The 14,821-nt window shown below is 41.9% G+C and overlaps 1 protein-coding gene across 6 annotated transcripts in view; it reads right to left on the bottom strand.

Moving 5' to 3' along the window:
* LOC126195282 (proton-coupled amino acid transporter-like protein pathetic) overlaps positions 1–14,821 on the bottom strand; it is a 269,764-nt gene that overhangs the window by 113,148 nt on the left and 141,795 nt on the right. The window contains exon 1 of one of the 6 annotated variants that reach the window (XM_049933829.1): positions 4,630–4,762. The exons of the other annotated variants lie outside the window; for them this stretch is intronic. The gene's annotated coding sequence lies outside the window, so the exon portion shown is untranslated. Of the gene's footprint in view, positions 1–4,629; positions 4,763–14,821 lie in introns of those variants that run through there. 6 annotated transcript variants of the gene reach the window in all.

Here is a 14,821-nt window from a genome sequence, read left to right as displayed (position 1 = left end):
TGCTCGGATGGACAAGACAGTCAAGGGGACCGCTCGCACGAAATCCGGGTTCGACTCCCGGTTCGTCGCAAATTTTCATCTGTCGCCGTTGAGTCGCTCAGTGCCTCACTGCACTTAAATACCGCATATTTCTTTCGTCACTTTACTATCACACTGTTGAAAAGTTTGATGTTTTACTGGCTGGTGCCTGCCGAAATGCTTCAAGTCTAAATTTCTCTTGTGCTGAACGCTGGATGACAGTTCCGAAGGACGACTTAGTTGGAGAAAGAAACTGTTTATTGCTGCAATGTGGGAAACGTTTGCACATTCGGATAAAAATTTTAGGAAAATGGGAATAGGTCATGCTGAAAGGAGATATAATCTTCTCCTGAATTGTGTCTTAAGTTTCTCACAGCAGCAACGATATGTAGCAGTAGGAATCGGCGATGACACCCAAAGCTTGCTGTGTAGCTTATATTTTGAGTCAAGTGCCTTACGAACTTTCGTAACCGTCTCGTTGATTTGCAGCTCCTTGTATTGGCCAAACATGCAGAAACTTCAAAACAAGATATTCGGAACATCTCAGACCTTTAAAAAGCAACAGCTCCCATAGCACATTTGCTGACCACCTTGTAGCCAACGATCACCACCCAACCACAATAGAAACAGACTTAAGAATACTAAAACCCAGCCACAGCCTATAGAGCAAACTGACCATTGAGGAAAACTTCCATATACAAAAGGCAATAGCAGAAGGAAAACAGGTCTTGAACGAATACACTACACTCTGCAAGGGCACACTATTTAACACATTAAAGGAACTTTCCAAATAAAAACAGCACAAAGAGATAAAGCCTACACACACACACACACACACACACACACACACACACACACACAAAGATAAAATGCAAACAAAATTCAAATTTGGCGCCGAACTGTCTGGTGAACAAATGAACACTTATTGGGTGGGACACATAACAAACCACAATCACACTGTGTTCTGGTATAGTGGAAAGTGTTTTACTACGTTATTTGTAGAAAATACTTGTTATAGTTACGTTTGCATCACAACATCTCAGCATGATGCGGAGAATGGGAGTGCTTGCCACACGAAAACGTAAGTAAATACGAAAATAGGTGCGGAAACATCGCATAAAAGTAAATTACATTCTAGAAGATAGGTTAACGCCCAGCAAAAAATTTTCTCATCAACATCGTTTCGTTGCAGATGACAAGCTCCCTGTAGTAATTAACACAAAAGTGATCCAGAAAATTCATGCACACCAAATGTAAAGGTACTTACAAAAAGAAACGATCTGTTGTTTGAACTAAAAATGCACATAGTTTTATAATCATTTAACAAAAATGTTCACATTGCAGAATAAATAAAAACGAAAACCCACTGATGATGGCACAGTGGTGCCGAAACACGTTTGGGTACTGAGAATAACAGTGTTTTGCATAACTGGCGGACCTCACATCCAGAATTTTTTTAGCACCCGTTCTCCATTTCATTATATGCAGTGCAGAGCGCTCATTTCTGTACAGCCCCAAGGCCAAACTAACTAAATAACAACTGGTACAATTCCAGTTTTTGCATTGACATTTTCGCCTGGTGTAACGTACTGAATATCAATCCACGAAAGTAGAAAGCCACATGCTAGTACACCGACCAGCCTTGTGTATCTTTTTCTGTATCAACTCATATACATTTGAACGAATCCTGCGCGGATACCGATACTTATTATAGTTAGAATATGAATAAGTTCAGAACAAAGGTTATGAATTTCACATGACCTACGAGTTCTTCTTTCTCAACCTGAATTGCGTTGCTGTCCATAGTCACAACAGAGCGATTTAAGGCCCAAGCGACATAAGCTGAGAGGGCCCCACAGACGTGCACGTTATACAGTGTGTATCACAGATAGTAGCGAAAACTGAAAGGGGTGGTGGTGTGCGAGGGAAAGACTGAGGGGGGGGGGGGAGGAGGGGGTGGCACCACATGGAAAGCCCCTTGTGTGGAAAAATGTTCTCGAACCGGCCCTGGACCGCAGAACTAAATACTGCCGATGGTCGGAGAACTGTATCGTGTGAATCCCCCGGGATCGAAAACAACGCCGAGAAAAAAGCAGAGATTGATCAGAGTTAGAGTCTTCTCGTCGAATATTTAAACTTCGCTGTTCGTTCCATAACGAAATTAACGGCCATGGACAATTTCGTGCAACAAACGCCAACTTGTCTCTTAGAGAAGGGGATGGATTACAGGATCACTTGACATATTTATTTGTTCTTAATTTTTTTGATCCCTCTTTGGAATACGATGTCACGCCGGTAATTAATGATGCTATGACAATAAGTTGGACACCCATAGCCGTAACTTGGTTGTAACTCTGAGTGGGCAAAAGCGAACAACGTAATCTTAAAGATTTCCAGTGAAACTAAAATCAACAAAGGAAAGGAAGGAAGATCAGAGTTTAGCTCTCAGTTGACAACGAGGTCATTGTTTGGATTGTTTTTGCTTACGGATAGGGAAGGACGTCGGCCGTGCCCCTTCGAAGGAAACCTCCCGCTTTCTGCCTGGAGAAGTTTAGGAAGGTCACGAAAAATGTAATTCTGGATTGTCGGACGCGGATTTGAACCGTTGTCCTCCCAAATGTGAGTCCGGTTTGCTAACCACTGCGCGACCTCGCTCCGTAAAAGCGAACAGTCTATTTTACAGTCTGTTTTTCAAATACTTGTGCGAGGAAGTGATCACAGTGCCACCGGGTGTTCTACAAAACAGTTCTATTAGGTGAGGTAATTAAATTTTTCCGGGTCTTATAACGTTTGCAAACCTTGGCTTGCAAATGCAAATCAGAATGGTCTAACCAACTACCTGATTACAGAGGAAGTGAATATTGCAAACATGGCAACTGACAGTTTCGGCGTGGCGCCTTCTGATCACTTGGTGAAGGAAAAAAAACAAAACAAGAAGCAGCGTATCACGTGAGCAGGCAGTGCCACGAACTTGAACGGCCAACGTTTGGCCTGTTTTCGCAGCGTGCGCCGATAGACTCCAATTAATGTCAGCAACTTTGATATCTGTCCAATGACCGGCAAACGATCAGGCGAACGGAGGCGAGAGACAACGTAAAAGATTAGACCGAGCGGAAAAGTACTGTCCAAAATAAACAAACCTAAATACGGCGCGCTACTTTCGAAATATCCAGCGTTGTTTCTGGCGATAGGATCGATGTTCATCACCACGATGCTACAAAGCTGTAATATAATTTATAGAAGCAAAATGTCAATAATATGAACCCCAGTCAGGAGATAACATTCACTCGATTCCTCGTCTGGCCATCTGCACACACGTTTGTCATGTTTTCCCTAAACTGTAGCCGAGTGATGGGATGGTTCCTTCAATACTACGCTGTCTGGTTTCTTCCACTTATAGATGCTGAACCTTATTGGACATGGTCATGGTGTGACTCCAAAAGAAATGTGTGAACTGCCTGCCGCTGATTCCCTCTTAGCTGGGTCATTCCACTTGCCATTCTGCTGTTCTCTCAACTGTGGTGGCATCGAGCTGCTTCACGTGTAGAAGAGATTTTGATAACTAAACGAAAATTACTCGTTTGCGACAAAAATTTTGGGCGGAACAATTGGAAGAACTTTGGGAAGAAAACAAGAAAGGAAACACAAATGAAATTCTATAAAGTTATGGCCTCTCGTACTCTTATATATGGTTCCGAATCACAGACGGTAGAGAAAAAAGGCAGCCGATACGAAGTTCATGAGATATGTAAGAGGTTGCAATAAAATGTATAAAATAAAGAATGAAACGATAAGATGTGAGTTAGAAATCTTTTCAGTTACTGACAAGGTAGAGGAGAACAGAATGAAATTGAAGGATCATGTTGATATAATGACACAAAATTGACTGCGAAACAGATAATGAAAAAGGCCGACTGGAAAGAGAAACCTTGTAAGAGACGGATGGAAACCAGAACGGGTGAAAACGCCTAATCCTTGCACAATTTTGGTAAACATTTTTGGAATACAGTGATCAATTAATTGTTATATTTAGATTAAAGTTCAGTCTTGATCACGTTATGTCTGTTTTAATGAGTAACCGGTTTCGGTTTTTTTTCTATAAAACCATCATCAGACCCATTGGCTCCCTTGGGTTGGTAGGTGGAGCTCTCCTTGCTGCTGTGCAGTCAACTGATCTGATGATGGTTTTATAGAAAAAAACCGAAACCGGTTACTCATTAAAACAGACATAACGTGATCAAGACTGAACTTTAATCTAAATATAGCCTAATCCTTGGTAGGATATGAGGATGATTTATCAAAACACAGGAACGCTTAAGATCAACAAACAGACAGAATGATATATAAATTAGATATATTCACTGAAACAAAAATTAGATATGTTCACCAAAACGAAATGTTTGAAATGAGAGCTACCTTCTTACATGCTATACAAGACTGAGCCACTAAGAATAGTTATTTCTAAAATAACGTGGCTCGAAAATATCTTGCTGCAGTTCAAGACAAAACAATAAAATGCCACTTAACACAGGAATGGAACATTGAAAATGCGTCCAGCCAGAGATCCGCGTTGGAACAAATGCCCAGACAGGGATAGGACGACTAGCTTACCGCGTCAGCGTGGAAGAAGTCGCCACGCCCGACAATAGATATACAAAAGGTTGCACCGTTAGCAAAATCGTGACCGAAGTTATCGCGAGCGATTTATTCAAAAACTGCGGCACTAAACCTAGCTGCTCGGTCAATGGCTGCTACCACGTAACGAAAGTAAACACACAGATACCGAAAATGGTAGCAACATTCGCTTTAGTGCCACCAGAAAGTGACTCCAACCTAGAACTGCAACATCATGAGCGTGAAAGTGGCTCTCGGCACTTTTCTCAACTCGGATGCGCCCCACAAAGGGCGTCCGCCGGCAGAAAGAAGTTCCTGCGAACAATCTAACATGCGATAACAGTTACAATCTGTTCCGGCCCCGTTTCCCGGATCAGCAGTTGGAGGGACTGATGTGGCGCCAAATCTGCGAAAGTGTGTAAGTCTTGTATGCTTGCGCGATGGCGCAGCAGTGTCGTGTCCATAATTAACAATAATTAAACTGTGGTAAAGAAAATTTCTACACCCACACCAGTCGATAGTTCCCTGTTCAACCGGGTATACCTTGACCGCCGTGGTTACTTTGACCACTCATACACCAAAAGTTTACCAGCGCTCTGCTGGCTCTCAATTGGGTGTTCAGTATATACTCTTTGGTGGGAAAGTTACTTCAATATACGCTAAATGGCACCATGTAGTGTCGATTTTCTTGCGCAACAGTAGACGAACCTGTTGCGAATTTTATCGTATACGAAAAGGTGTATTAAGAACTGGTTGCGCAAAATCCACCGATATCATTTAACTGCAAAGCGACCCGTGTTTTCAATTACATCATGTATGTTACTCGATTAATTCTCAGAACAAACCGCTGATTAGTTTTTTGTTCGCATGTACATATGTGCCACTATATCACGAATTCTGAGGTCATGTGCATGATACTTCTGTTTCGGGGTTACTTTGATCACTGGTCTTTGTTACCCCACGATTACAGATACATAATTTATTGAACGCTAATTACGGCAATGACAGTGTAAAATTAAGGAATACACACATTAACAGTCGGCATATAGACAAAGGCTCATTTGTAATTATTGATATGCCTGTAACTAAGGAAAACAAATGTCAATCATATATTGCTGAAACTGCAAGCTGTTGTGGTTCAGCCAGTGATTCGGATATAACATATAATGTGAAATACCTCCGGAAACAAGGAATGAAGTCTGTTTGGCCGTAAGTGCCAGATACCATTTCGATAAATGAAGAATGGATAACGTTAGCTGGCCGCTGTGGCCGAGCGGTTGTAGGCGCTTCAATCCAGAACCGCGCTGCTGCTGCTACGGTCGCAGGTTCGAATCCTGCCTCGGGCATGGCTGTGTGTGATGTCCTTAGGTTAGTTAGGTTTAAGTAGTTCTAAGTCTAGGTGACTGATGACCTCAGATGTTAAGTCCCATAGTGCTTGGAGCCATTTGTGATAAACTTAATTGTAGCTGAAACGAGGATTTAGGATTAAGGTGGATGAAACTGAAGGTATTATGCACAGCCAAATTTGAAGATACGTGTGTGGTACTCCATCCTAGCATCTTTCATTACATTTATAATTTTGGTGATGGATTACAACTTTTGATTTCTGTACCGTAGTACGTTTTTTTCTCTTATGATGCTTAACAAAACACTTAGAAAACATTAAAGCTATGTTTTTATTTCTCGGTGGTCAGTATCAATGTGTCTTTTAACAACTGTCCGCAAGTGGAATGGTAGCTGATAGCTTTGGTAGAAGTATAGGCCGGTCAATGTATTTCCAAATCCATGCTAACTTTGACCACCACCATTTCTTCCATTACTTCCTCTGCATTTTAGAAAATGTGTTGTACTAATTAGTATGTAGTTCTTTGATACAAGCCGCTATGTTCACTAACATAAATATCACAGAAGTTAAAAAACAATCATGATAATCACATTTGAATCTGGAAGTTGGTCAAAGTATACCAAGTTTACGGTAAGTAATTTTATTGAATTCCTAATTAATAATTCGACTGATGTCATATGATTCATAATTTGGGAAGCAACCTGACTCTAAGGTTGGAAATGTAAATTAAATTTAACTACCATCCCTCTCTTTGTCAGGAGACTAGACAGCGCTGCGGTTGTGGCTTCTCCACGCCTCACGTATGTCGGAGAAAAGTCTTGGAATTACTCACTACTCAACTCCACGTGCTTTCTTTTACAGCTCGCTTGCGTGATACGCTAAACGTCGAGTTAATAAGTAAATGCATGCTGTGGAAATCAACTCGCCGAACACTTCATTACCTTCCTAGTTTATCGAAACACCAGAATGAGTGCTGCACTGTATAGATTTTATCAGTGAATCGCTACAATAAGACTGGCACCGGTTTCCGAAATATGACTGACAATCAAGACACTTATGTCTGCAATGCGCAGACTGTCGTGGTCATCAAGCAATATTGTCCTTAAATGACAATGTGATAGGAACAGTCCGTTGGCATTCTCTGAGTAAAATAGTGTTTTCCATTGATGGGACGGAGAGAGGCGTGTGCTAATGGAGGGGAGGAAAGACAGGAAGAAGAGCAGACGGTGACTTCTGATTAGAAATGGTGGGAGGATGGGTGGAGGAGACGAGGTGGACGAAATTAGAGAGAACGATATCGGGTGGCCGGCGCAGAGCGCTAATCTAAAATGCAGCTGTTTACTCCTGGTATACGTTGCACTGCCGGCTGAAACCAGACCAAACCGACCCAAAATTGCTGCAAAACTACACTGACGGAAGAAAATTGCAGCACCGAAAAAATAATCGGCAGTAAAGAGATTTCTGGTATACATTTGTCTAGGTGCCATATTTAAGTGCTAAAACATTGCAAGACCACAGGCTAATGTAAGCACGAGATAAATCATTCCAAATATGAAATACTGGTACATTAATGACCGGTGTAACCGCCAGACTGTTGAACGCAAAACGCACATGCATTGTGTTGCAGAGATGCTGCATGTCAGTTTTTGCGATGGTGTTCCCTGCCTGTTGCACCTGGTCGGTCAATATATGGATGGTTAATGCTGTTTGTGGACGACGCTGGAGTTGTCGTCCGATGATGTCTCATATGAAATCGACTGGAGAGAGATCTGTTGACTGAGCAGGGCAAGACAGCATGTCTACACTCTGTAGAGCATGTTGGGTTACAACAGCGATATGTGATAGAGCGTTATCCTGTTGGAAAATACCCTCTGAATGTTGTTCATGGATGGCAGCACAACAGGTCGAATCACCAGATTGGAGTATAAATTTGCAGGCAGGGTGCGTGGGAAAACCACGAGAGTATTCCTGCTGTTATTCGAAACCACACCACCGACAAAGACTACAGGTATAGGTCCAATGTGTGTAGCGAACAGACAGTTTGGCTGCAGGCCCTCAACTGGTCCCATCGTAACCAACACACGGCCGTCAATGACACCAAGGTAGAACAAGCTTTCATCATACAACACAAAATACCTCCACCGTGCCCTCCACTGAACTGTCGTTTGACTCCACTGCAGATGCAAATGGCCGTGATGTGGGATGCACGCTATAGGACGTTTCGCTCGGAGCTGTCCTTGAAGTAACCGATTTGTAACAATTGGTTGTCACAGTAGTGACAACTGCTGCTCAAATTGCTGCTGCAGGTACTGTGTGATGCGCCAGAGCCATACGCCGAACACGGTGGTCTTCGCTCTCGGTAGTACCACGTGGTCGTCCGGGGCTTGGTCTTTTTGCTACTGTACATTATCATGGCCACTAATGCCAGCAATCATGTACAGTGTCTACATTCCTGTCAAGCCTTTCTGCAATATCGCAGAAGTAACATCCAGCTTCTCGTACCTCTATTACACGACCTCATTCAAACTCAGTGAGGTGTTGTTTAAGGCGTCTTCACTAACATCAACTCACCACGTACAATCTCAAAGGTAACTAACATTCACGACCGATAGAGCGCACATTTACAGCAAACCTGATTTGCATCCTCACAGAAGTACTACTAGCGCCATTCTTATGAGACTGGTTCGAAATATGAAAGGACATCATCCATCAGACGTAGAAACACGACTACCAACTTTCGTTTATGTCAATACGATTCCTTCTTAGTCTTGCGATTTTTTTCCGTCAGTATGTCTGATACGTGGTAACTTTCCTTAAAATATGGAACGTCGCAAACCACTACCACAGGAGTTCCGGATGGTAGGTCTGAATAAACGTAACGTCCTGCGCATCAAATGACAAACTGTAGCAAGCCTCGTTATAAATACCGGAAGCCGCATGCAAATAACATGCGCATTATCCATAACTTGTACCTGGTCTCGAAAAACAATGGATTTTAAGCAACACAGTATGCAGGTTCCAGACAGAACTTTATAATTTTCACTTCGAAAACTCCAAAAATTAGAATTCTATCTTTCCGAGACAAGGCAACATTGTTGCTTGCAGACGACGTTCATCCGTTCCTTAGACGAAAACTGTATGTGAGCGTTGGCCTCACTGAAACTTCGGTCACAGCGAAAACTTGATATTACATACTCAGGTTATTCTACTTTAAAATAAACTATTTTTCACGAAGATTCATCCTATTTGACAATACTGTCCACATCTACATCTATCCTACGCAAGCCATTGCGGTATTTGGCGGACGGTACATCTGGTACCACTATCTCCCCCCTGTTCCATTCATGAAAGGCGTGTGGGAAAACTGACTGTCGGTAAAGCTGAGTATGATCCGTAATTTCTCTAACGTTCTAGTCGTGATCATTTCGCAAGACACAGACAGACAACACTGTAGTAATTTATTTTTATGGATTTGGACTACTAAGGATGACATGAGATTTTCTTATCTACTTTCATTCTTTCCAGTAGTTTTCAGTTCTTTCCCTAATCTTTTATCTTCTTTCTTTCGTCCCTACTGACATGTCTTTTCTATTTTTCTTCTCAACTTTTCTTTTTCTTTTATTTCTTCTTCTGTTACTTCCATTTTCCTCGGGTCACCCACCACTTCTTTGATCCACGTCACTGATATTTTTGGGACACAAATTCTTTTTTTTTGTCATCTATCCTTTTTTAGGTGTCCACAGATTACACCACCTTTTCCTCATTGTGTCTGATATTCGTTCTGCAGTGGGAGGACGTGAACGATAAAAACAAAATTTAGTGTTTTATGAAGAAATGAAACATTTGAAAATACGTGGAAAATTACTCATTTGAAATTTGATGCACAGACCACCTTATTGTTGATAATAAGTTTGCCTTTGGTATGGTTAAGCATATCATGCGTTAATAATTGATCAAATATCGTCAGATCTTCGGAATTTACTCGATCGGGGTTTTAGCACAGATGGTCAATGTAATACTTCTACAAGCAGAAGGACACGCATAGAAACTAGTGCGTCAGTTGTTTGTACTCGGTATTAGTGCTAATTACATTTATAAAAAGAGTGTGGAGGTCGCGAAGAAATGCACCTATGCGAAAGAGATCGCGTACAAAAAAAGTTTGAGAAGCTCTGCTCCAGATCACTCAGGACCACAACACTCATTAGCGGTCCAGTCTCACGTTGCCCAGTTGTTGCAGACGTAACTGTTGAAAAATGATCACAATAAACTGAAAGTGTATTCAGGCAACAAGTGCGCGCCTTCATCGTGTAAAATGTCGAACTCGGGGCCCGCGGCGCGCAACGGGACAGCTGACAGGAGCTGCTATCAGCCACTGAAGGCCAGCGTGACGTGACACGGCTGCTATCAGTCCGCCAAAGCCCAGGCCCAGCACTGCGCAACGCAGAACAATAAGGGGTCACGGGGATCCTCCGTTGTAATCGTAGCCCGGCGGCGAAGCGCCCCCCCCCCCCCCCCCCCAAACACACAGCGCCGCCGTGTTTCTACCTTAAGACACTGTAGGTCTTCTTTTCGTGCGATACTTCACGTATCTATTCATCACCCGCAGCGCGGCTGTTGTGCACCTTAAGTGAATCCCGTGCAAATCTCTTCTAGTACGTTGACTATTGAACATTATTAGACTACATGCATCAAATAGCTGCTTATAATAAGCAATCTTCATTTACGACAGACTGTTTCGGCTTTATCGCCATTTTCAAGTATATGAGATTACAATTTTGGTGTGAACATGTATGGATGTCAATCTCAGTTACATTAAAGTAGCTTTATTGTACTCACGTCTAGACTGATGTGACGTCCATAATTACGTCGTTAGTGGACTGTCTTATTACTGTTACTGTCTTAATAAGATGATAAATGATGTCAATATGTTGAAAATAAAATGTTAATTACGATGTGACAGTAGTCTGACAGTTCCACTCTTACGACGCTATATGTTTACAGACTGTGCAGATTAACTACGATATTATTTTATTAATAAAATTTCTTACCATTGTCTTTGATTGTTGCATATGTTTCTTCCGATTTATCTATTTTCGTGTTCTAACAGTTCATTAAGTTTTTGAGGTAATACTTGTGTCTAAATTCTGTATATCCGTTTAATATTCCATGTGGGTATTTTCTCGGGTATATATAGATACCTAATTTTTCAAGAATGTTCACTGCGGAACCTTTATGTATTATGTGCGGAATGTGGAGTGCATTTTCGATCGTATCAATAGTGTTATTTTGATTTTTCAAGTGTAGAAAGAAGCTCGACTGATTACAGTCGCCCTCTCTAACGTGTTCTTTAACGTGAGATCACACGTGACATATGTAACAGCCTTTACATTGATCAAACAGGAAGAAATTTTAACGTGAAATCTAAAGAAATGAGATTAGCGATTAATTTTACTTCAAAATTTTGGACCACGTAATAGATGAGCTGAAAGCATTCCACTACCTTGGAAGCAAAACAATGCATGATGGACGAAATAAGAAGTATATAAGATCCCATATTCCGACGTCATAGTCGAAAGGAGTGTGACCAAAATATAATTTAAATGTTTATTTGACACTACAATAGCGAAGCCATAGTCACAGAACATTTTTTTTCCTTTAAAAAAAGGGATTACATTACCGGTTTCAACTAACTACGTCGTCATTTTCCAATGTAAAATGTCAGTTGGAGAATGTATAATGGCAATGTATGGTCATAATTCCCAATATCTATTCTCCAACTGATGTTTTACATTTGAAAATTACGACGTAGTTCGTTGATACCGGTAATGTAACCCCTTTTGTTAAATGACACAAATTTTTTTATGTACAGTGACTATGACATCATTATTATAATGTCAAATAAGCATTTAAGTATATAAGAAGCAGACTAGCACAGTGAAAGATAGCTTTCCTTGCTGAAAGACTCTTCTAGTATCCAAAAAACCCTCTATTTCAAACAGAAGTTCCTGAGTATGTACCGGGTAATTATAATTAAAGTGCAACTATTCACAGATGTCCCTTGTGCTCCTCAATTACCGTATGGCAGCGAAACTGACTAGATATTCTAATGCGTTAATAGACAATTTTGGCCAACAGGTGTAAATCAGGCGCTGTGAATGCAAGAAAGACGTGTAGAAATGTTTCCATATGTAATGGATTAGCAACGGGACTAAGCAGAAAAGGTCAAACAAATGAGATAGGCATAATGTTGATTTTATTATTATCCGCCGCTTACACTATTTGTTCATCATGAGCACCAGAAACGTCGACGAGATGCTGCATCCGTAAAACGACGTGATCAATAGTTGCTCGCTGCAATTCTGATGGAATATGAGCAACGTATTCTATATTGAACTTCAGTTCAGATATAGACCGAACGTGTCCGTAGTAAACGCGTTCTTTTAGATATTCCTAGAGCCGAAAGTCACATGGATTCGTGTCAGATGATCTTACATGCCATGCTTCTGGAACACCTCTGGAGATAACAGGTTCATGGAACGTTGCATTCAGCAGATCTTTCACTGGGCGACCGACATGAAGTATTGCTCCATCTAGTATAAAAACAGTGGTTTCCACACAGTTGGGCTCTTCCAAAGCAGTAATCACATGCTGTTGGAGGAGGTGTCAGTAAAATCACGGTGCACATGACAGACCCTCTCGGTGTATTCTCTTCAAAGAACAGCCGACCGAAAATAAAGCGGCTTCTTAATCCAAACAACAGAGTCAAATTAATGACTCTTCGTGTGGTTTCACAGTATCCCCAATTCGGCAGTTCATTGTATCCATTGCACCCTGTAATGTAAAATGTGGCTCGTCACTCCATAGAATATTGCCCGGTCACATGCCGTCAACTTCTATCCGTGTCATAAACCGAAGAGCATAATCAGAATGTTGCCGAGGAGCAAGAGGTTCCAGTTGCTGCACCGTTTGGATCTTGTACAGGTATCAGTGTAAAATGCTATCAGCTCCTTTAAACCAATCATGATATCGGGTCTCTCCTCAGATCTTTCAGTCAGAGATACTGTCTCAATGCAGCACTGCAATAGCTGAAGTTCACGTAAAACGGTTTCACTAACAGCGCACGGTCTCTCTTTTCGGTAGCCATACTCTTCACCGCTTGTCAAATGATAAAAAGTGTACAGCACCAGTTTCGCACCTGGTGACCAAATTTGGAAATAATTTTTTCCAACCGTAAATCGGTTCAGCATTAACGCATTAGCATATGTACCCAGTTTCGCTGCCATACGATGGTTACATCCCACACTGGACTCCATGAGCAGCTGCACTTTACCACTTGGTACTTCCGGGGCACAACACTTTATGGGATTATGTACTGGAATGTCGTAAAACCGGCTAAGAGAAAAATCGAAGCGTTTCAGATGTGATATTACAGAAGGGTGCTCAAAATTAAGTGGACTTATGAGGTACGAAAAGAGGTGGTCCTCCACAAAGTCGGCAAGGAATAGAATACATGGAAAATGTGACCAGAAGATGCAATAGGGGAAAGGACATACATTAAGACATCAGGGAACTGCTACTCTATGGGTGTGGTACTCCGAAATCAAGAGGTTGACACAGGAGTGGAGGTGGTGGCGGACAGCATCAAACAAGAGTAATGGACAACCCCTGCTGCCGTGACACCTCTCCCCCCCCCCCCCACCCCACGCCGCAAAAAAATACTGTTTTTAGTGAGAAAATCTTATTGGAAGACCTCGAACTTTGATTTCCAAGTATGTGGTGGCTGTGTACCGTTCCCCATCACCAGACTATGCGCTACTGTATTGTACTCGATTCCAAACCTGTCAGCCGGCCCGACATGTGACGCTGTTAGAAAAAATGGTTCAAATGGCTCTGATCACTATGGGACTTAACATCTGAGGTCATCAGTCCCCTAGAGCTTAGAACTACTTAAACCTAACTAACCTAAGGACATCACACACATCCATGCCCGAGGCAGGATTCGAACCTGCGACCGTAGCGGTCACGCGGTTCCAGACTGAAGCGCCTAGAACCGCTCGCCCACATCGGCCGGCCGACGCTGTTAGAGATCCGTCAGTCCATCCGATGGGGTCGTCGAACTCGGTGGTCCCCTACATTCTATTTTAGATGAGCAGACCTTGTGCCGCCAGCTCGTCTACCTTATTTTTATCCGTAACTAGGCAATTAGCGTTCTGTAGAAGCACTCATCATGATCATCCACACGACGCAGATACAGGCTTGTTAGGAATTTATCCTGGAAGGCAAAGACGTTCATTTCCTGAATATGGGACTTAATTAGCTTAGCTGAAAGAAACGTACAGTACTAAAACATTTATGTGATGTAACGAACGAAAAGGTGCAATACGACCCCAAAAATAAAGTGATAAGCGTACAAGGAGGCGCAAGTGTGCTCTACAAAGTCACTCACAGTAACATAACAAAGGACAGCGCCATTACAAAAAGCCTACAGAGAAGGATCCTCTGATCTAGTTGCCACAGACTACAAAAAGAAGTCCTTGAACACAACCACAAGTAGCGCTTAGTATTTTTTATTTATCGGTTTCGTTCTTCAAATGAACAAGAGAATCTTCAGACTATAAAGTTTAAAATTGACTGACAGCACTAAATGTCATTTACTACTGTACTTTAAACGGAAGTTCAAGTACTATAGTGCAGCCAGTTTAATCTTTAGTGACGTCAGCAAACTTTAACCTGTATATTCTGACGACGCCCATGTTTATTTGAAGAGCAAAACCGATTCATAAAAAATACTTAGTGCGACACGTGGCTGCCTTCAAAAACTTAGTTTTAAGAGTCGTTTCTTCT

This window comes from Schistocerca nitens, chromosome 7 (genome assembly GCF_023898315.1).
Source record: "Schistocerca nitens isolate TAMUIC-IGC-003100 chromosome 7, iqSchNite1.1, whole genome shotgun sequence".
Lineage (NCBI taxonomy): Eukaryota > Metazoa > Arthropoda > Insecta > Orthoptera > Acrididae > Schistocerca > Schistocerca nitens.
Note: the sequence above shows the minus strand (reverse complement) of the source record. Positions and strands in the feature narration are given on the sequence as shown.